We start from the raw sequence: 23,778 nt of genomic DNA on the forward strand, positions 1-23,778 counted from the left end.
TAGACATTGACTTCTAAACTTTCTTTGCGATTTTTTAATTTGTTAAGCCAGAATCACAAAATAACCGACATCTGCTTGGTTCTGTCATTTCCATGGGTTTCCCATACCTGTTCCCTGAAGTATGCTTTTGTGTCTAAACAGGTCATAGTAAACTTGTACAGGGCTCTTCCGTTAAAAAAAAAAAAAAGAAACAACAAGTTCCAAATGGAGTCATTGGCTCCCCAGGACAGCAAACCAAGAACTACAGTTTCAAGAATATTTCAGGAATGTGATCCTTTAACAGTCAATCTCGAAATTTCCTGATCAGTGCTAGAAGCAATCTGCATGGTAAACAAACAAACAAACAAACAAAAAACACAACCAACTCTGTCAAATGAAATAATCACCTTGAAATCACCACAGTGAACTATTGTCAGAATGGCTAGTCTTAAAAAGACAAGAAATAACAAGTGTTGGGGAAGATGTGGGGAGAAGAATCCGTCACACCCTGCTAGTGGGAACGTAAACTGATGCAGTCCCTGTCGAAAACAGTATGGAGGTTCCTCATAAAAGTTAAAAATAAAGCCACCATACGATCCAGTAATTCCACTCCTGGATATTTACCTGAAGAAAACAAAAACTCTAATTCGAAGAGACATATGCACCCCTATGTTTATTGCAGCATCATTTGCAATAGCCAAGATATGGAAGCAGCCCCAATGTCCATCAAGAGACGAATTGGTAAAGATGTGTATAATGGAATATTACCAAATCACACACACAAAAATGAGATCTTGCCATCTGTGACAACATAGATGGACCTAGAGGGTACTGTGCTGGGTGAGATAAGTCAGAGAAAGACTAATACCACAGGACTCCGCTTATATGTGGAACCTAGAAGACAAATGAATAAACAAACAAACAAACAAAAAGCAGAACCTGACCCACAAATACTGAGAACAAACTGATGGTTGCGGGAAGCGAGAGGGAGGGGATAAAGGGGAGAGGAAGGCACATTCTCCCAGACATGGAATGAATACATCACGGGGATTAAAGGCACAGCAGAGGGAATATGGTCAATAGTATTCTAGCAGGTTGTTCGGTGGCAGGTGGTAACTACACCTGTGACATGCATAGCAGATCGCATAGACTTGTTGAAAAACTATGTCGTATACCTGAAACTAATGTAGCATTCTGTGTCAAATGTGTCCCACTTAAACAAACAAACAAACAAACAAACCCTGCCTTTCCCTTCCCTGCCAAAAGAAGATGCAGCAAATCTTTCTTTCTTTTGCTAATCAGCTTCCTTGCTCCAACCTCTTTCCTGTAAAAACCTTTCATCTTGTACAATTCCTCGCAGCACCTCTCTACTTGCTGGACGGCAAGCTTCCTAATTCATGAATTGCTCAAGGAAGCCAGTTAGATCTTCAAAATTGCTGGTTGAATTTTGTTTTATTTTTAACACCCGCTAAGAGCCAAGCACTTTATATGTGTTATTTCATCTTTATATCGGCCTTCTGAAGGTAAGGAATTTTTTATTCCTTTTTTTTTTAACGTTTATTTATTTTTGAGACAGAGATAGACAGAGCATGAAGGGGGGTGGGGGGGGTCAGAGAGAGAGGGAGACACAGAATCCGAAACAGGCTCCAGGCTCTGAGCTGTCAGCACAGAGCCCGACACGGGGCTCGAACTCACGGACCGTGAGATCGTGACCTGAGCCGAAGTCGGACACTTAACCAACTGAGCCACCCAGGCGCCCCTATTCCTTTTTTATAGATAAAGAAACCAAGGCACACAGACAGTAGTTTGCCCAAGGATACATAACCAGTAAGCAAAGTTCAAATATTCAAACCCAAACTTTCTGACTCTCACCTACCCAACTTTTGACTGTTAAGCTCTGCTATTTCCAATCGTTTTAGGCTCATGACATGAGGGCATCACACTTTGGTTACAGTATCTTACATTCATCTAAAGATCCTAATTATTATAAACCTTAATGTGGTGCCTAAATGGTGTCTCTCAACTCGATGGGGACCTCCAAATGTGGGGCAACCATCAAGTGGATGCCAGTGGCACGGGAGGTGAAAGAATTCACCCGAGGCAGAACAAAGGAGATAGAAGTTTATGGAATACACCACAGGGGGGCGTGGCAGGACAGCAGAGGAGAGGCAGTCTGCCAGGAGGCAGAGGGTGGGGGCCGCTTTTCAAGGAGGGAAAGTGAGGAGGTATGGTGACTACAGAATTTCCCTTTTTGGGTAAGCATGCCTAGCTGCAAGTCGCCCGCTGGTCAGCTAGAGCCTACGGATATTTCAGGGTGAGTTGCCCGAAGGGCCTGCCTGTATTCAGCCAGGTGGTCACCAGGCCCTTTCTGTATCCCATCGCTGAGCCTGTTTGCCTAAAAGCGGCCTCCATACTTTACTCATCTGTCACCTTCACAACACAGTTATTTGTTGTAGCAAGGATCTACAGTAAAACCTTGGTTCGCGAGCATAATTCGCTCCGGAAACATGCTTGTAACCCAGAGTACTTGTCTATCAAAGCGAATTTCAAGAATTATTGGCTCAGTTGCGGTCATGTGACTTTTGGCATGACGCACTACTCATATGGCAAGATATCGCTCATTTATCAAGTCAGAATTTATTAGAAGCGTTTGCTCATCTTGGGGAACACTCGCTGACAAGTTACTTGCAATGCAAGGTTTTACTGTATTGCTACTTAAAATTTTAAAAATTACCTTTCTTATGACCTGGTCGCAGACTAAGGTACCTTTAGGTATATGGAGCAGAAGTGAGCCCAGTGAGCCAGAAGGACACCCAGCTTCTTTTCCAAAGCCAAGCCTGGGTACACACACTCCCTACAATTCTTTCATCTGCACTTAGTAGTAAGTTCATGAAGTTTACGATCTACTAGAGAGGCGATATTAGACATATAAATGTACAAATTAGCATACGATTATAAAATGTATGCTGTAAAAGGAAATATAACAGGCGCTGAGATCATGTCCTAAAAGGACCCAATATAAAATGGGGATTTGAGAGGTTTCTTTATGCACAGACAGATTCTATAGGAATGTAGTTTCTGGAAGAGTTGGGGATCATCCAGGCAGAGGGGACATCACGTATGAGGGCACAGAGGCAGCATCAGTTGTCATTAAAATAGGGGAGTCACTTAGGAAACAATGGATTTCACTGGACATTGTTGTATATTAACACTGAAACCCTGGTTAACTATCCCACAGAGAAAGCTCCCCGGTGACTCAGAGGCTGGGAGTTGGCCTGGGAGTGGGGGGCAGAAGGGTGCAGCCAGGAAGCTTGGAGGGCCATGGCGGGGAGGTGAGATGTGCGGAAGCCTGGGGCCAACTTCATTCTGCTTGCCTATTTGTGTGTTCAGCTGGGCTCTGGGCTGGATCTCTGGAGGGAGATGGGCTTGTGGTCCGAGGAGGCATGAAGTTCTGCCTTAGACGAAAGGGTGCTAGCCGTGTGACTCTTTTCTACCCCTGTGATGTGCCGAAGCGATGGAGACTGGGCTGTGTTACAGATAGATCATTTTGGGGTTGTTGTTAGAACAGACAAACGAAAACACAGAGAAAACAGAGTCCAAGTTAACGTAGTTTATTTCTGCATTGTAAACGCTGAGAAATGTGTCATGCAAACAAAAAGTACCGATCAATTGCAGGTTAACGGCTCTTGAGGTAAAATAAGGCACTGGATGGGGCAAGTTTCCGTGACTCAGTAACAAAAGTGAACAGAGCCAACGAGGATTTCTTGTTTAATTCTCTTCCAACTCTACAGACGTAATTCTGCTTTCACCTTCATGACACCTTCATGTGGTTTTAGCAGGGGATAAACCTCCTCTTCTAAGAATCTCTGCACCTGTTGGGATGCACGACCCGTAAAAGAAGGATCCAGTAGATGGTCCAACTGGGAGTGAATGGGACTGAAAGAGGCATCATCCTGGCTTCGCTCTATGAGGTCATTGTCACCCGCTTCCTTCCTGCTTGACCGCAGCAGCTGCCTGTTAGGAAAGCACTCTTATTATCTCGTGGCAATCCTGGAAGCTAGCCCCAGCTTTCACCATGGCCGTGATGACGTTCTCCGTGGCCATGAAAGGCAGCTCTTGCTGAACGCACTGCTCAATTACTTCGGGGTATACCGCCAATCCTTCAGAAATGTTCTGCAGCGTATTCAGTGTAACATCCGCAGCGAGAAGTGCCTCAGCCAAACAGATACGTAGATCGACACTGTCATCCGCTGTGCCCTCAAACCAATGCACAGATGCTGCAGCACCGCTCTGAGCACACAGGGTTCCGCTTGTGTGGCATTGCACTTGGGTCAGTCTGCTGTCTCTCAGAGGGTTCCTTCATCTCCCTGAGGTGTGCCGGGAGTCATATGTCCATACAAATCTTATGCGTGGATGCCCCCAACCTAGCCAGCACCTGAATAGCCACTTTTCGTATGTAGGTCTGATGTGGTTTGAAGTGTTGAGGTTCGGAGCCGACAGCCAAGAAGGAATTCTGGAGGCATCTTTGTTGCAGAAAAAAGTGGTTTTATTAAAGGACGGGGACGGGACCCATGGGCAGAAAGAGCTGCATTGTGAGTGTAAGGAGTGACTGATTATATACGAATTTTCTATCCTATGGAGGGGAGGATGACATCAGGGTCCCAAGAAGTTGAATCTACAGGTTTCTGGAAGTTTGCTATGGATAAAATTGCTTTTTACCTTAGGGGCGCCTAGGTGGCTCAGTCATTAAGCGTCTGACTTCAGCTCAGGTCATGATCTCACTGTTTGTGAGTTCGAGCCCTGCATCGGGCTCCGTGCTGACAGCTCGGAGCCTGGAGCCTGCTTCGGATTCTGTGTCTCCCTCTCTCTCAGCCCCTCCCCTGCTTGCTCGCTCTCTCTCTCTTAAAAATAAATGAATATTAAAAAAGTCTTTTTGATTGCCTTTTACCTTGTAATCATTAAGATAGTTATAAACTGATGGAGACTCTGTCCTGCATGACTGGGATCTCTATCAGTGAACCATTAGTTTTTTCCCTTTCCTTGGTTCTTGGGCAGCCAGGAGTGCCCGAGGGATGTCACACTCATCCCACCTGACCTGGGAGGTTCCTCCCCTCCCCCAGGTGGTTGTTAGCTTGTGCTTTGACCTCAGCTTGCCTCGGTTTCCCCACATCATTCGCCACCCTGAACAATTTTAACCTCTAAATCTTTAAGGTTGCTGAGAGTGGAAGGTCTTGTCTTCTGTAACTTCTTCCTGCTGAATAGGGGTGTGGGGATGTCCCTAACTATGGGTCAACACTGTCAGTGGGGGGCTTTTGTAAGTAGGAGTTATGAAAGGAGAAGCAGCGAGTCCAAGAGGGGCCACATGTGTGGAGTGGAAAGGATCACCTGCAGCTTGAAGTTATGGCGGGGAAGGAGTCTTGGCACCAAGTGGTGAGTTATTAAGAAAGCAACACACTACGATGAGTGTGGCTATAAGAATGAGAAGTCCAGGGGCGCCCAGGTGGCTCAGTTGGTTGAGCGTCCGACCTCGGCTCAGGTCATGATCTCACAGTTCGTGGGTTCGAGCCCCACATCGGGCTCTGTGCTGACCTCTTGCTCGGAGCCTGGAGCCTGCTTCCGATTCTGTGTCTCCTTCTCTCTTTCCCCCTCCCCCGCTCACGCTTTGTCTCACTCTGTTTCTCAAAAATAAATAAATGTGAAAAAAAAAAAAAGAATGAGAAGTCCAATGAAAAGATCCCTAATTGTTGACCATAGCCCTCCCCAGGCCAGAAACGTAACCAATCATTGAAAGAGAGAGAAGGATTTTGGGGTGGCTTAGTCAGTTAAGCATCTGACTCTTGATGTCAGCTCAGGTCATGATCTCACAGTTCGTGAGTTCAAGCCCCACATGGGGCTCTGCCCTCGCACCACTGACAGTGTGAAGCCTGTGTGGGATTCTCTCTCTCCCTCTCTCTCTGCCCCTACCCCACTTAAAAAATAATTTTTTTAAAAAACGAGAGAGAAGGACTTTGTAGAGCCCCAATTTGGATATTCACATTTTTTAGTAACCCTGTGACATTTCTGTGACAACCTGGGTTGTGGACACAGAATTCTGTTTTAATAATGACCTATGTGCCATCTTGTGCTGTGATTAGAGCATCTGAAGCCACTCTATTTTGTAGAACTGCTTTGCTCATCTGTGCAACTTCAGTATTAAGTAAGGAGATACTGTTCTGTGAATCACTGAGTGCCTTTATGGTGTATTTACTAAGGACTTCCATGTGCCAAATTATACTTTCTAACCTTACAGATGGAGAAAAATGGATGCCAAATGATCATACCATTGAAAACCAGATCGTGTCCATCTTTGTTGTTTTTTTAAATTTTTTTTAATGTTTTTATTTATTTTTGAGAGAGAGAAACAGAGACAGAGGGCAAGCGGGAGAGGGGCAGAGAGAGAGGGAGACACAGATCCTGAAGCAGGCTCCAGGCTCTGAGCTGTCAGCACAGAGCCCAACGCGGGCGGGGCTCGAACCCACAAACCACAAGATCGTGACCTGAGCTGAAGTCGGACACTTAACCAACTGAGCCACCCGGGTGCCCCCACCTTTGTTTTAAATTGGGAAGATTAGTCAGGGTAGTGATGGTTTTGTTAATGTGCCCATGAATCCAGGCAAAACTTAGGGTGCAACAACCTATCCACTCCGGAGGAAGCCATGGCCGTAGGTTAGTCCCACATAACCAGTGGGTTCTGTTTGGAGCTGGCCGTCTGATTCCAGGTCGCCTTATCCAATCAGTAGCAAACTTGTCAGTAGCCTGGAGCACAATGGTTTGGGAACTTGTTTCTAATGATAGCCATCCTAAACGCCCAGATGTTGGCTATTTTCCCAGGTATCATATGTATGATTTCTTTGTCCCCAGCATAAAAGTGCCTTTTGACTGAGCTGTCCAGTCGTGGGTGTGAGCCATAAATATACATCCCAAATTTGATATATGCCATTCTCAGCATAGTGATAAGTAGGGTTTCATAACTATGGCACTTGTTGGCAGGCAGCAATTTGTGGGTTTGTAAAATCAGTTAAGATTTTAATAGTTTGAGGGCATGAAAAAGTCTGGTTATGTCCTGGTAAATTCCATATCCTATCGATCATGGGCCAGGAAGAAACATCCTAATTAGTGATAGGTTTATCACAAGACATTGCATCATTATATATCATCACTGAAATATAAGAATAGAGAGAGAGCCAATCTGTGCCTTGTAAAGGGAACACCCACCAGGGTAACCCAGATGTACTTGACATGGGCAAAACTCCACATAGGCAACTAGCTCTTTGATTTTGTAGTTTAGCATCATGTTGTGCCTATTGTAGAAAGGAATTGTCAGCCAAGATAGGTGGACGGAACTCAAAGAGGAAATATACAACCTTCATCATCATTTGAAGAGGAGTTTGAGATCTTCTACAGGTTCACAGAGTCAGAGGTGCATTTGTTTGCTCATGGGTCTCCTGTGAAGGAGGTACAGGTTTTATTCTAGATAAATGAGCCCGTGAAGTGTCCCTCTAATTTTACTGCAGGGGGAGTACATAATATGACCCGATATGGACCTTTCCACTTTAGATTTAAGTCTCCGGCTGTATTTGACTTCCAATTCTTTCAATCAACTATATCTCCAGGACTTACATGGGTGGACTTTCAGTTGTAGTTAAATCAGGTTTGGGGAGCATGTGATCAGTACACTCATTAAGTAATTTGTGAATTAAACTAGCCTCAAGTGAAAAATTTAACAAAGCATTACAATCTTCATCTAATAACAGATCCACCGGAAGAAATGGCTTTCCATAAAATAACTCAAAAGGGTTGAGTCCTAGAGGTTGTTTTGAAGCAGTTCTTGCTCTGAGAAGTCCTATTGGTAAAAGAGTAACCCAATTTTCCTGGGTCTCTAAGACTAAGTTTAGTAAGGTGTCATTTTAAATTCTTGTTTTTTACGTTTATTTATTTATTTTTGAGAGACAGAGAGAGACAGAGCCCAAGCGGGGAGATGGGCAGAGACAGAAGGAGACACAGAATCTGAAGCAGGCTCCAGGCTCCCAGCTGTCAGCACAGAGCCCGGTGCGGGGCTCGAACTCACAAACCGCGAGATCATGACTTGAGCTGAAGTCGGACGCTCAACCAACTGAGCCACCCAGGCGCCCCAGTAAGGTGTCATTTTAAAGTATGGTTAGCTTTTTCTACCTTCCCAGAGGATTGTGGACGCCAGACTGAACACAGAAAATACTTAGTTTTTAAAACTTGTGCTATTTGTTGAGTTGTTTCTGCAGTAAAAGAGGGACCATTGTCACTTTGAAGGGATCGTGGAAGGCCAAATGTGGGAATAATTTCTCGCAACAAAACTTTGGTTACTTCTGTGGTTCTTTCGGTTTTTCGGTTTCACATGGAAAGGCCTCCATCCATCCTGTGAAGGTATCAATAAACACTAGTAGAAACTTACAGCCTTTGCAAGGAGGCATTTGTGTGAAATCAGGCTTCCAGTCCTCTCCTGGGTATGATCCAAATCTTTGGACTGGTTTAAAAGTGGGGGAGGGTGGACGGTGCCTTCTGGATTTACCTGCACACAAACAATACAGGATTAGCAGAACTGCTTTACTGAGGCTGTGAAGTTTACTCCATCAAATATATTTTTAATTAAATGTTTTAAGGCATTTTTTCCCAAATGAATAGCCTGGTGTTTATAAACCCTTTGTTACCTTCCGTCGATTATTCTTGGGTATGAAGATTTTTCACTCTTGTGCATTTTTTGAATATCCTTGTGCCTGGGCTATATGAATTTCTTGGCCTGAATAGACTGGAGCTATGGACTTTATTGGAGTTAAGACTGGTATAAGATCAAATATTTGTTTATCCCATGCTGCCTGCTTGGCATGATGGTCTGCTGAATTGTTTCTTTTAGATTTTAGATCATGTCCTTTGGATATCCTTTGAGGTGAATTACAGGTACCTCCTTAGGTAGGTATACAGCCTCAAGAGGAGTAATAATTTCAGGCCCATATTTGATTGGGGAATTATGCCTTGAAAATAGTCCTCTTTCCTTCCAGACTTCTCCATGGGTATGCAGCATTAGAAAAACATATTTGAAGTCAGTATAAATATTAATTAGGCCTTTTTGCCAATCAAGGATCATGGATAAGAGCTATCAATTCAGTCTTTTGAGCAGAAGTATTTATTGGAAGGGCTTTTGCCTCAATGGTCTTAATTAGACTAACTATAGCATATCCAGCTTTTCTCTCTCCCTCATCCATGAAGCTACTGCCATCAGTAAACTAATTATCATCTGCATTTTCAATAGAGGAATCTTTTAAATCTGATCTGCTAGAATAAACAAGATTGATAATCTGAGCAGTCATGTTCCAACATAGAAGTACAATGGTCAGGCCCAGGCATAAGGGTAGCTGGGTTTAAAATTTGACAGGTTTTTTCGTTGTTTTCTTTAATTTTTTTTTATCGTTTATTTATTATTGAGAGGCACAAAACATGAGCAGGGGAGGGGCCAAGAGATGGAGAGACACAGAATCTGAAACAGGCTCCATGCTCTGAGCTGTCAGCACAGAGCCCGACGTGGGGCTCAAACTCACAAACTATGAGATCATGACCTGAGCCGAAGTCAGATGCTCACCCAACTGAGCCACTCAGGTGCCCCAAAATTTGACAGGTTTTAAGTATTATTTCATGTATCTAAAAGCATAGCCTGGAATTTAGTAAGTTGGCCTCCCATTATCTATTGGTGGCCTTTGGTTTCTAAGACACTCTGGACGGGATGTGGAGTTATCACAGTCAGCGACTGTCCCACACTAAGTTCTGAGGCTCCTTCTACCAGGAGGGCTGTTGTAGCCACTGCTCAGAGACAAGTTGGCCACCCTTGAGCTACATTATCAAGTGACTTTGAAAAATAGCCCACTGGTCTTGTTTCATTTCCTAATTTCTGGGTAAGAACCCCCAAAGCTTGTCCCTGTTTTTCTGCTGTGTATAAAGTGAAAGATTTTTCTAAATTTGGTAAAGCCAAAGCTGGGGCTGATGAAAGCCTAGCTTTTATTGTTTGAAAGGCCATCTGCTGAGCGTTAGTCCAGAGTAAAGATTCCTCATCAGGGCCCTTAACTGAATCATGCAGTGGTTTGGCCAAGAGCCCAAATCCAGGAATCCATAGGTGGCAAAAACCTGCCATGACTAGGAAAGTACAGAGTTGTTTTTTCGTAGCTGGGGTTCCAAGATCTAATACAGCCTTTTTCTCTGTCCATAGACAGGGTCCTGGTGTTAGTTCATATTCCAAATATCATACTTTCTGTTTCAATATTTCTACCTTTTTAGGGGAGATTCAATACCCTCTGTCTGCCAAGAAATTAAATAAAAATATAGAATTGTTATCAGACATTTCTTCTGTGGGACTACAGATTAGAATATCATCCACATATTGTACTACAGTCCCTTGAGTCAGGGAGATATCATGGAGGTCTTTAGTAAGCACAGCCCCAAAGAAGTGAGGATTGTCTCTAAATCCCAGAGGCAAGACTGGCCAAGTTAATTGAGCAGCCCGTGGGCTTGAAGGTGAGGCCCATTCAAGGGCAAATAGTGGCTGCATTTCATCACTGAGAGGGAACCAAAAGAAGGCATCTCCTAAGTCCAGTACTGTAAGCCAGTTGGTGTCACCAGGGACCTGGGTGAGAATAGTATATGGGGGCGCCTGGGGGGTTCAGTCGGTTGACTGTTGATTTAGGCTCAGGTCATGATCTCACGCTTCATAAGATCGAGCCCCACATGGGGTTCTGCACTAATGGTGCAGAGCCTGCTTGGGATTCTCTTTCTACCTTTCTCTCTGTCCCTTCCCACCCTGTCTCTGAAAATAAATCAATAAACATTAAAAAAAGAATAGTGTATGGACTCGGCACTATGGGATGAACAGGCACTATTGCTTCATTTATAGCTAAATCGTATACCGTTTGATAGTCTTCATTTGCCTTTTTTACTGGCAAAATTGGAGTGTTAGAAGGACAGTGACAAGGCTTTGACTGTGTTTAAAAAATTTGTCTATAAGTGGTTGTGACTTGGCCTTGGCCTCAAGTTTTAAAGGGTATTGTTTTCTATGTGGTACAGTGGTTGGGACCTTTAAAGTCACTTTAATTGGTTGGGCTCTCAGAGCCCATCCTGGAACATCATAATCCCAAACCTGTAGATTTACTTCCTTCCAGATATTAGAAGGGATATCAGGGTAAGGTTTTAACTCTCCAGGTGTTAAAGACAACGAGCTGTCTCCTTATTTAGTAACTGCTTCCCAGTTTATTTGTTAAATCTCATCCCAGTGATGGAGTGGGACAAGATGCAAGGACTAAAAAAACACGAGCAGCCAGCTGACTTTTATATTTATAGGTTAAAGACATTGCTTGATGGCACATTTTAGTTTTCCCCTTTATGCCAACAACTTTATGGTTAGAAAGACAACTAGGGCCAGTGTGCTGAAAAAGAACAGAATAAGTGGCTCCTGTATCAATAAGAAAATTGACAAACTTACCTCCCACATCCAGGGCAACCCGGGGCTCAGTCATCTAGATGTCAAAGGGAGCCGGACCAGCCTCAGGGCCCTGTCATGCCAGTTTCTCTGGTTTTAACTCTTCAGGGTGGTGAGTGCTTGACCTTCTCTCTCTGGACACAAGGACAGTCTCTCATCCGATGTCTTTGTTTTTACAAGCAGGGCATGACCCAGGGAGAGAGCCCTTGTTGGGACAATCTCTGCTCCAATATCCTATCTGCCCATGTCTGAAACATGGGATCTTATCTGACCTGTCATCTGGAGTCAGCCCTTAGCAAGGACTTCTGGCTAGTCTGGTGTTGTGGGAAGCTCGAGATAGCAGCAGCCAATATTTGAGCCGATTATCACACCCTGTAACTTAGCCCTCTGGTCCTTTTCTGGTATTAATGCCATGTCACTATTATTGAAAACTCCGAAAGCCACCTCCAAGAGGTGCTGAGTGGGAATTTGAGGGTCTAAAGTCATTTTTGTTAACTTCCAGCGGATGTAAAGTGCCCACTGATTTATAAAATGCATGTTTAAAATAGTCATTCCTTCAGGTATAGTTGGGTCCAGATTTGTATATTTAGGATTAGCGTTCTATTAAGCAACGCTGAAATAGAGCAGGATTTTAATCAACTCTTTGGGTGACTTCCTGGTTTTTGTTAAAATTTACAGGTTTAATAAATCCTTTTTTCATTCCTTCTGTCAAATCATACGATCTCGTCTTTTCCCTTTCCTGACTATCCTGATAGTTCCAATGTGGTTCAGTATTTGGGACAGCAGCTCTCTCCACAGATAATGTTCCCTGTCTCTTGTTGCCTGTTCATCAGCGAACTCTTGATCTCCTGCCCAGATGCAGTTCTTTTCCTCAAGGATTCAACAAAGGGTTAATATGATATCTACATATCCAGGTCATATCCTACATGATAGATATTTGTTGAAAGTCCTCATTAAACTGAAGAGTATTTTCAGAATATCATCCTCATTGTTGTCTTATCTGAGCCAGGTCTGCCATGGAGACATGGACTGTCATTGTGCCCATTTCTCCATTGGCAACTTCCCGAAAAGGGCGGATTCCAAATTTAGGTGGAGCTCCTGGAAGACAGGGAGTCCCACTCCGACTAAGTCCCAGCTGGGCTGGGAGCAGAGAGGTCTTGGGTTTATAAGGAGAAGGCATAGCAACAGAGCCAGTATCTTCTTTGTCTGGACTGACTGGTGATTCCTCCACTAAGCCCAGCTTTATTAGGAGGAATGGGCCTATATAGACATCATCATCCAATATGTCCAGAGGGACTTTATTAACCTGGTTCGTGGCTAGAAAAATTCTTCAAGAGGACCTCAGGTCTGGATCCTGATTTAGGGACATGAAGGCCTGAGCATAGGGTACCACAGTCCATTTGCCCTGCTTCTTGCAGAAGACATCTGATAGATCGTATTGAAGTTTAATGTCCTGTTAATGGGCCATTTTTCCTCTTCTCCTAAGGAGTACTGAGACCAGGAAATGTTACAGAAGAAGATCAGTTTTTCTTTTTTCCTTAGATCTTGCAATCCAAATTGATTCCAGTGGTTTAAAAGGCATCCCAAGGAAGAATCCTTGGGGGCTGAAGAAGAAGCTCCTATGCTCCTAGAAAAGTAGAGAAGGTCCATGACCAAGAAAATCCCCCCTGCCTCCCAGGTAGCGTCCCACGAAGGATATGTAAGAGGTTTCTGGTGTCAAAGTGACCTGAAATCAAATGAAATTGCTATGATCACCACCTGCCATTAAAGGCCCTGGAGGAGGGAGGCTAACATCCCCTCACTTCCCCATTGCATTCTAGACAGCGAAATGGGTGCCAAAATATGGACCAAGATACCATGCCATGACTTGAAGGCCATGACATAAAAGACCATGCCTTAGTTTACCTTGAAGAACCCGCTATTTTTAACCTTATGGAAAACACTAGAAAAGTTTTACAAGGGGAAATTACCCAATTTTGTAGTTTAAGTAGTTAGTAGAGGACACTGACAGAGAACAGTAAAGATTGAAATCCATCATGGTCTAGGGGAACCTGGGTGGCTCAGTCAGTTAAGAAATCCATCATGGTCTAAATGACATTCCAGCACATGTAGTCTTTACAGCCAACTTCCCTAGGAAAGGGTCCCCAGTTGGGCTTTAATTCAATCAAGTACTGGTTTCCACCAGCTCTGAGTGGAGGTCTCTAGGCCAGAAACAGTTAGACCAGAGATATAAAGGGGATCACATTAGACCAATGAGGAGGAAACCTCACACAAGAGTCTTAAGATCAGTAGCCATGCTAGTCACTTAGTTGACGGTCCCGTGTCTAAATAGACAACTTTGGATAAGGACAGGAATAAAGAGAGGGCATCAAGTTTGTGGCTCTTGCTACCATTCTGGCCAAGGTACTAGCTTCCAGCCAAAAAGCGGGCTACTTTTTAGAGTGGCCACAGGCTGGAGGATTGCAGCCTGAGCAATCAACATGGAAGTGTTCAAATAAGACCATACTCATTGACAAGCCCATGAAATGAAAGTAAAGGGAGAGAAGAGGAAGTACTCACCACATGTGAGTGCACCAAGGCTCAGACTCCAGATGAAAAGACTCAGAGCCACATGTTGGACACCAAAACTATGTAATTTATAGTGTTGGGGTTCGGAGCCCACAGCCAGGAAAGAATTCTTGAGACATCTTTGGTACAAAACAGGTGGCTTCATAAAAGCCTGAGGACAGGACCCATGGGCAGAAAGAGCTGCATTATAAGTGTAAGAAGAAACTGATTATATTTAGAATTTTCTACCCTATGGGGGGCAGGGTGAGATCAAGATCCCAGGAAATTGAATCTATAGGTTTCTGGAAGTTTGGCTGTTGATAAAATTGCTTTTTTCCTTGTAAACCATTAAGACATTTGCAAACCCATGGAGACTCGTGTCCTGCATGACTGTGACCTCTATCAGTTAACCATTGGTTTTTCCCTTTCCTTTGCTCCTGGGCAGCCAGGAGTGCCTGAGGGATGTCACACATATCCCACCGGGGACAACTGTTAGCTTGTGCTTTGCCCTCGACTTGCCTTTGTTGCCCACATCAGGTCGGCAGTATGGTGATGAAAACCCTCTTAAATCCTGCCTTTTCCGACACCATCTTGTCAAGCTGCTGTATCCTCTGGTCACCTCCCTCGAAGAGCTGCAGGAAGCTAGCCTGAACACGGGTGGTGCCCTTCATGCCCCAGAAGCACGGGTCATCTCAGGCACACTTCAGGTTCTGGAGATCCAGGCAAAGATCCCGAATCCAGGGTTAATGGAACATAGCTGGGGGGTGGGGGGTTGCACAGGATGATACTGGAATTATCGACAGGGGTGCAGGCTGCACCAAGAATTTTGGATTTTATTTTGAGTCCAGTGGGAAGCCAACGAAGCATTTTAGGCAGGAAAATGATACCCAATGTGAGCTTTTTAAAAAGGTCATTTTGGCTGCTTTGTCAAGAAAGAAATCGAGGTGGAAAAGTGTGGAAGCAGGGAAACTAGTTGGGTCATTGCACAAGGCCAAGAAAGAAGTGGTAACAAATTATACCGAGACAGACCATATTAAATCATGATGTATGGCACTACAAGGTCAAATAATTTTACCATCACTTCATTCAGACCCATCCATATGTACCAAGAGAAGACCACAAATAACTCTGAACAGACCCATGTGTTCTATTAAAAAAACAAACAAAAAAAACCCCAAAAAAACCCAGAAACAAAAACAAAAACAAAAAAACAGGCCCCAAATGGAGTCACTTATGGTAAGCTCTACTAGATTTAATACCTAAGGTAACTGCAATGTCAGCCTCTCCCAGGAGTGGAATTTTAAAGCACTCAGTCTGGAATTTTCTGACCAGCACTGGTTAGGTAATCTGCAGGGTAAAACACTCCTCCCACCCCCTCCTCCTACCACCTTCCTTTAAGGGAAGGTAATCTTGCCTGAAATAGTCCTTTCTTTTCATTGTTGCCTGAAATCGTCCTTTCTTTTCATTTGCTAATAACCTCCTTGCCCCAACTGCTCTGTTTCAGTCTACAAAATCCTTCCATTTTGTACAACTCCTCAGCGTGCCCCTCCATTTACCAGAAGCAATCATGACCAGCGCATGAGTTGTTGAATAGAGCCAATTAGATCTTCATATTTACTCCGTTGAATTTTTGTTCTTTAACAGATTCCAAGAGAAGACCAGCATCTCCTGCCAAGTTCACACGTTCTAACCAAGACCTTGCTTGCCTTCTTCTGTCTTAAAACCTCCCTTTGATAACCCCAGCCTCCAGAATGTGTAGGTACGTTTCCCTAGCCCCCCCTTTTAATTTTGATATATTAAAATTCTTTAATATACCAACCCACTGTCAAAGGTTGTCAAGGCAGTCCTCTCTCAGCTTTATACAGTCTGCCTGTTTTCTCCTGGTCTTTATACGTGGCAGCTTTGACCATAACTTAGACTATGGTGGTACCAGGCAAAATAAAAAGTGGATGGAGTCCATGTGTATTTTGGATGTAGACGCCATAGGTCTTGAAAATTGAATATAAAGGATGAGAGAAACAAGATGATAAACATTAATTCCAAATTTCTGTTCTTTTGTTTCACTCCAAGGAGATAAAGCCTGAGGACCCGATGCAAGGTACTGGCACAGTTCTTGGCAGGTAGCAAACAATAAATGTTACCTGCTCTACTGAAGATGATTCACAAGCACGAATTCTAATATGCAAGACATTTAGTTGTCTATATTAATTGTATTTTCCTATAATAATTTTTGTTGCAAGCCCCTTTTCTGCCTGGTAACAGAAGCCTCCTCAGTCAGTTCCGGTGTTGCCCCAGCTCCGTCCTGCAGGGGGAGGCTGAATGGCTCCCTAGCACCAAGCCATCAAGGTGCTCGGGGGACAGGAAGGTTGATGCAGCTGGTCCTTGCTCGACATCACCACAGTGATATCTGCTAACACTACTTCATGTCTGTCAGGTGTTCTGTCATTCATCCACTAAGTCATCCTTGGGCCCTGTTCGTTCCCACCTCAAGACCTCACGACACTCAGCTGTCTCTGCCACGCGTGCCTCTCTGATCCATGAGAAAGACTGTTCCTTCTTCTAAACACCAACTATGAGAAATTAGATGGGGCTGCCTCAGGCACTTTGCCTTTTATATTCCACTGTCCCCATTTCATGCCGGACCAGGGAAGCCTGGGAGTTTGGGGGGGTGGGGGGAGGGTGCTTATCAGCCTCCTGGTGTTTCCCTGGGTCTGTAAGGGATGGGCAGGAGGCTCAGGTCCTTTTGGTCTCACACCTGCAGATCCCTGCAGTACTTTCTTCCCTCTCTACCATCATGAGAACCTAAGGGAGGGGAAGCCAGAACCACAATTTCCAGTTCTATCTCCTCCAACGAGAAGATAAGCCCACCTGGCCCGGGGGTGAGATAAAATGGTATTCTTTCAAAGCTTTTGTTTATGCACAGAGCTTACTTTTTTTTTTTTTTCCTGTGTTCTATGCCCCCAGAAGACACTAAATCACTGAGATTTGAAGGAGGGAAAGGGTTGTACAGTTCAGGAAATACTGAGAACAACAACTAAATTCTTTAATATATCAAAATACTGTCCCACTATGTAGTTATTATCGCTGTTCATATTTACTGTGAATTCACTGATTTCAAGAGGCTTTGTAGAGAAGTAATTAAGCACTTAGACTCTGGAGGCTGAAGGCTTGGGTTCAAATCCCAGCTCTGCTAATTGTGCGCTAATTGCTAGCGGTATGACTTTGGGTGATTGTTTTTAGTGCCTCAATTTCTTCATTTGTGTCCTGGAGATGATCATAATACCTCCCTCACAGTGTTGTTTTGGGCATTGAATGAGATCACTAATGTCAGAACATGTCATGTCAGAATAGTGCGCATCTTGCCTGCAGTGTGTTTGCTTTACGACCACTAAGCCTGTCGGGCCCTTCTAACACTTGGCAGAAATCCATCACTGGTTCCTGTAATTGTTGGGAACTCAAAAATTGTTGCTCTACAATGGATGCTTAAGGGGAACCAGACACTATCACATAGACCTCATTGAATCTGCAGCACGTTGCTGTGATGTAGGTGTTATTATCATTAGTTTGCCCTGGACGAAACCAAGACTGAGTGAAGTGACCCACCCACCCCACAGACACTTCTAATTTCCCACTATAGCTCTGACATGCTCACAGGTAGCTGTAGGAAACGTATTGCTGTGTAAATGAAAACAGCTTCCGGTGGCCTTGTGGCCTGGATTTGCACAGCCTATTAACTAGTAGTCCTCTAAGAACTCCAAAAACCCTCACTTTGGGGTGCCTGGGTGGCTCAGTTCGTTAAGCGTCTGACTTCGGCTCAGGTCATGATCTCACGGTTTGGTGTTCAAGCCCCCCCTTGGGCTCTGTGCTGACAGCTCAAAACAGGGGCCTGCTTCCGATTCTGTGTCTCCCTCTCTCTCTGCCCCTCCTCTGCTCACTCCTGGTCTCTGTCTCTCAAAAACAAATAAACATTAAAAAAAAATAATAAAATTTAAAAAACAAAAAACCAAAAATCCTCACTGGGTTTAACTCTTCCCTGGGCCCTAAGAAAATTAAAAAACCAGCTCCCAAACCAACTTCCTGGTGAATGGGTCAAAACCGGACTCAGGCAGAGTTGGGGCAAAGACAATACATTTTACCGGGGTTTTCGACTCACATTATTACTAATGAGTGCCTGGCGGTGCGTCAGGCCCTGTTCTAAGTGCTGAGGATACAGCAGCAAATAAAATCGAAAGGAGTCTTTGCCTTTATGAAGCTTATATCCAGCGGAAGGCAAGAATAGATAATAAACAAATAAATAAAGGTTAGATCATGGGAAGTTCTGTGGGGAACCATAAAGTAGGGGAAGGGGAGAAATGTGGGTGAGAGCAAGCTGTTCCAAGCAGCCTCTCCAACTCTGCACAAGTCCGGGGGGTAAAACCAGAAAAGGCCACCTCGGTGCTAGATGCTTCACAGCAGGGCCGGTTTGCTTTGTCCCTACCACTGGAGATCACGGCTACGAGTAACTCTTCTTGGAGTTGCTTGGACGAAGGACGCGAGCCTACCTGCTTTGAGAAAAACAGTGACATGGGGGCTTGTAGAAGTTCCAGGGAGGACTTCTCCTATGTGAGTTGGTTATATCCTGTTATTGCCAAGGTTGTTTATCTTGGGAGGTTCAGGCAATTGGGCAAGCTCACCACCAGAAGGAGGAATTGGATGGCTCTCCCTTTGCAGAGGCACTACCAGTTCAACAAACACACCATGTTGCATGCCAGGCTCTGGGCCGTCCCTGGGAACTGTGCACCCATATAATTTCATTGCCATATCAAACTGAGTTTATAGGGGAGGAAAAGCCATGGGGCGAAAGCATTTTGTAGGGCAGATAAATCAGATCATTCTTTAGAGAGCATTTATTCTTTAACAGGCCTATATTCACGTATACCAAGCTTCGGAGATTTTCTTTTATGGTTTGAAATAAAAAGCCACTTGCACATTTATTATCTCATGAGCATTTTTGTTAGAAAAGACATTTACAAAGCCTATTGTAAACGGATCCCTCAGTTGCCAACAACAGGTTGAATTTCTGTTTCTTATGACATTATGAAATTGGCCTTAAGTCATTTCCCTTTTATATTGTGTGCTCTGCTCTCTTTGTATCTAGTAACCTTCACCTCCTCACCACTTAGCCCCTGTTCCCACAGCTACGCCCTGGACCCTGTCATCACCAGGAATTACTCCACCACTCGTATCTTAAATTCAAGCAATCCTGCTTTGGGACCTCCACCTCTTATATTTCCAGAACCCTGAACCTCCTATATTACTTTTGTAGGGCTGCCATAACAAATACCACAGATTAGGTGGCTAAAAACCCAGAAATTTATTTCTTCACAGCTCTGGAGGCTGGAAGTCCCAGATGAAGATGAGGATTTCTTCTGAGGCCTCTCCCTGCTGGATTAGTCAGCGTTCTCCAGAGAAACAGAACGAAGAGCCATTTGGAGACACATGTAACAGAGTATAGGAATTGGGTTCAGTAATTCTGGAGGCCACGAAGCCCCACTATCTGCCTTCTGCAAGCTGGAGAGCCAGGACTGAGAACCAGAAGCTCCAATATTCAAGGGCAGAAGGGGTTGGATGTCCCAGCTCCAAAAGGAAGAGACCAGATATACCCTTCCCCTCTGTTTCTGTTCTGTTCAGGCCCCCAGTGGATTGGATGCTGCCCGGCCTCCTTGGTGAGGGGGATCTTCACTCACTTTACTGATGCAGTGCTAATCAGAAACTCTCACAGACACACCCAGAAACCATGTTTTACCAGCTCTCTGGGCATCTCTTATGCCAGGCAAGTTGATGCCTAAAAATTGACCTACACGGCTGCTTTCTCTCTGTCTTCACACAGTCTTTCTTCTGCATATGTCTGTGCTACAGTCTCATACTGGATTAGAGCCTATCCTAATGACCTCATTTAACCATAATTATCTTTTTTTTTTTTTACAAATTTTTTTTTTAATGTTTATTCATTTTTGAGAGAGACAGAGAGAGAGAGAGAGCACAAGCAGGGGAAGGCCAGAGAGAGAGACACACAGAATCCAAAGCAGGCTCCAGGCTCTGAGCTGTCAGGACAGAGCCCGATGCGGGGCTCGAGCCCACAGACCGTGAGATCATGACCTGGGCCGAAGTCGGACGCTCAACCGACTAAGCCACTCAGGCGCCCCCCCTTTTTTTTTAAAGTTTTATTTATTTATTTTTAAGAAAGAGAGTGCATGCCTGCATGTGCACAAGTGGGGGAGGAGGAGAGAGAGAGGGAGAGAGAGAGACAGAGACAGAGAGAGAGAATCCCAAGCAGACTCTACCCTGTCAGTGCAGAGCCTGATATAAGGCTCGAACCCACAAATGGCAAGATCGTGACCTGAGCCGAAGTCAGACACTTAACCGACTGAGCCACCCAGGCGCCCCATAACCTTAATTGTCTTCAAATAGAGTCACATTCCGAGGTACTGGGGGTTAGGATTTTAACAAAGGAATTTGGGGGGGGACATAGTTCACCCCATAACCGTCATTCCTACCACACCAGGTCTCCCAATCTGTTGGGACATTCAGACTCTTGAGACCATCCTCTCAAATCATTTCCTTCTCTGCAAGGCCAAGGACTCTTGTTTTCCACTTCAGCAACCTTCCTAACAAAAGACACAATTCCACCACTCTTCTGCTGTCGACCCATCTAAAGAAAACACAAGTCTTGGATTAATTCACCTGTTGTGTAACTGAGCTAATTGTGAATTTGCTCCTCGGTGAGATACAGAAAGAGACCACACTAGCTGGAATCGTCACACAAAGGATACTTTATTAGATGCAAATAAGGAATCATGGGTAATAACTTCCAAAGCTGTGATGCTCCGAGTGGGGGGTGAGTGGGTTTCTTTTATTTAGGGGTAGGATAAACATTCAAGAGGGGAGTTTGGTCACCACACGTAAAGGTGGGTATAAGGTTGCTCACGTGTACTTAGGAAACATGCTTATACATGCATCAGATGCTACGTCATTACTAAGGAGATTTGTGTTCCCCTTTGGGCAGAGATTTCAACATTATAACTGGATAGATTTAACCACCGGACACTCCATAATTCATCTTTTTAATTATTTTCCTTCAAAGACATGATTTTTTTTTTTATTCACTTTTCAATTTTTTTCTGTTTTGACAGTCTGGCTAAAAACGAAAGAACATGTCAGAAATTAAAATTTTTAGTGGTGAGCCTACCTACTTTTTATAATCCAACTTCATGAGCAAATTGGATCTGAATCAGGCTCTTCCCCTTCTCTGAAATAAGACATGTGATTCAGCGACCTCACACAATATTCTCCTGCCACTCATTGCTGACGGGGTAGCAAGTGTAGCTGTGACCTCTAGTCTGCATATCCCGGGTCCAATCTATTAGATTTAGTCATGTTTCACCAAATCCACATGAATTTAAACTTATTGATCCTTATTTTATCTACAAATATGTATCTTTTAAGATTATTTCCATTATTTAAATGCTATTCAAATTAAATGACTAAATAAACGAAGTTTGAAAGATGAAGATAGGACTTTGCAGAAGCCACAACCCAACTGTTGGAAGAGATTAAATACCCCCAACACCAGCACTACTCTGCATCTGAGGCACTAAACTCTACTCGCCACAAACTCCTGCCTCTCCTCTCTGTCACTCTTTTTAGGATTTTGTCCTACATCAATTAACACTTTTACTGAGTACTCTTTGTTTCAAGATTCTGTGCTAGGCATTGAGGATATCACCATGAGTATATGTATTCCCTTCCTTTGAAGATTTTAAAGGGTAATTGCAAAAACAAGACAAACAGGAAATTAAATAATAATGCAAAAGATAGTAATAACAGTGCAAAATAATAAGCAAGGCAGAACATAAAAGGTTGTCACAAGAAGGGTGCCTGGGTGGCTCAGGTGGCCGAGCGTCCCACTCTTGATTTGGGCTCAGGTCATGATCCCAGGGTCATGGGATGAAGTCCCATGTTGGGCTCTGCACTCAGTGCGGAGCCTACTTAAGATTCTCTCTCTTTCTCCCTCTGCCACTCTCCCTGATTCCCTCTCTCCCTCTCTCTCTCTCTCTCTCTCATATAAAAAATTTTTTAAAAGTTGCTACAAGTTGGGGAAAGAGAGTCAGAGAGGGAACTGGTACTTTTAAGAACCTGTTGGGGCGCCTGGGTTGCTCAGTCGGTTAAGCGTCCGACTTCGGCTCAGGTCATGATCTCACGGTCCGTGAGTTCGAGCCCCGCGTCGGGCTCTGTGCTGACAGCTCAGAGCCTGGAGCCTGTTTCAGATTCTGTGTCTCCCTCTCTCTCTGCCCCTCCCCTGTTCATGCTCTGTCTCTCTCTGTCTCAAAAATAAATAAACATAAAAAATAAATAAATAAAAATAAAAGAACCTGTTTTATGCCAGGATCTGTACCAGGTGGTTTTACAGCCTAAGCATTTCTAGATGGCAACAACTTTGTTAATTAGAATTATGTAACTAATGCTGTTCCCCTGAGTTTCGTCTGAGCCTTCAGAATCTTGATCATAATAGAAAATAGCCATTTAATGTAGGAATTTACTACGAAAACACAATTCTATCAAGTTTGCTGCTATTAATATCCCCATTCTATAAAAGAGAAAACAGAAGCTTGTAAACATTAAGTAATTTGCCCAAGGTCAAACATCCAATAGCTAGAAGAAACCATTTTTTAATTCTAGACTTTATGCAAGTCACTCAAGAACTTCAGAGTATCTCAAACACACACTCTGGAATAAGAACCAGATGGCCTTCCCTTAGCTAAGTTAAGCATAAATACAAGTAGCACTACCTTAAAAGACAGGAAGCAGGGTCTTTATGTGAATGGGCAGTTGCTCCCTGCTGAGAAGCTGGTCAGAGTAGCCTGTGTAACCAAGGGTACCAAATCTAGTGTGGTCTGGTCTGGTTTGTATGATCCTTAAACTCAGCAGTTCTCATGCCCGGGGAAGAGTTTGCTTTCTTTCCTTTCAGAGCCAGTGGGGGAGTAAGGCGTTGCAAGGCGTGTGATTCGTTCTTGGACTCACCCTTTGCTTCTGGCCCAGTAGGTTTGGGATGAAGCCTGGGCAGGGGAATCTGCTTTCTTTTGTAATCCCTTTAAGTTCATTTTGGCGTTCACACACGTTTAAGAACCTTTAATGCCCTAAAGCATGTTTCAGGACAAAACGGATTAGGTTTAGCTTTGGTGTAAGTGATGAAATAAAGGCCACTTTCAGCGATTCATCACTTGATTTCTCAAGCTGTTTGCTCATTTCCACTAAGACCTACAAAATGCACTGCCTTAACCGAAGAAAGCTCCTCTTAAACAGAAGAGTGTGTTCTTTGGTGCCTATATTTTCCTTACCAGCTGTGCTTTCTTCCAGAAAGATGCTTTGCTGCTCAATGAGTATGTGTGCAAAAATACTGTCTGCCAAGTAGCATATGCCTCTGTTTCATATACATCAGCTAATTTATCCCTGTGGCCACTTTTTGCAGTAGTGTCCGTTCTTACTTTACTGATTAAAAAAAAAAAGATTTGGGAAAGAAATAACTTTCTCAAGGTCATGCAGCTAATATACACTGGAGCTGAGTTTCAAACCAGATCTGTATGATTCTAAATCACTCTCCTTTGATGTTTTCCTCTTGGTCTTCATTTTCTTTCCTGCCCATGTCTTGAGCCCCATCGTATTACCCACAGGGGTCTCTG

General features: G+C 43.9%; 1 pseudogene; it reads right to left on the reverse strand.

Annotated features, from left to right (window-relative positions):
- Positions 1 to 3,764: 3,764 nt before the first annotated feature.
- On the reverse strand, positions 3,765 to 14,799 carry LOC122212397 (annotated as a pseudogene).
- Between the last annotated feature and the right edge of the window lie 8,979 nt (positions 14,800 to 23,778).

Source organism: Panthera leo, chromosome F3 (assembly GCF_018350215.1).
Source record: "Panthera leo isolate Ple1 chromosome F3, P.leo_Ple1_pat1.1, whole genome shotgun sequence".
NCBI classification, from domain to species: Eukaryota; Metazoa; Chordata; class Mammalia; order Carnivora; family Felidae; genus Panthera; species Panthera leo.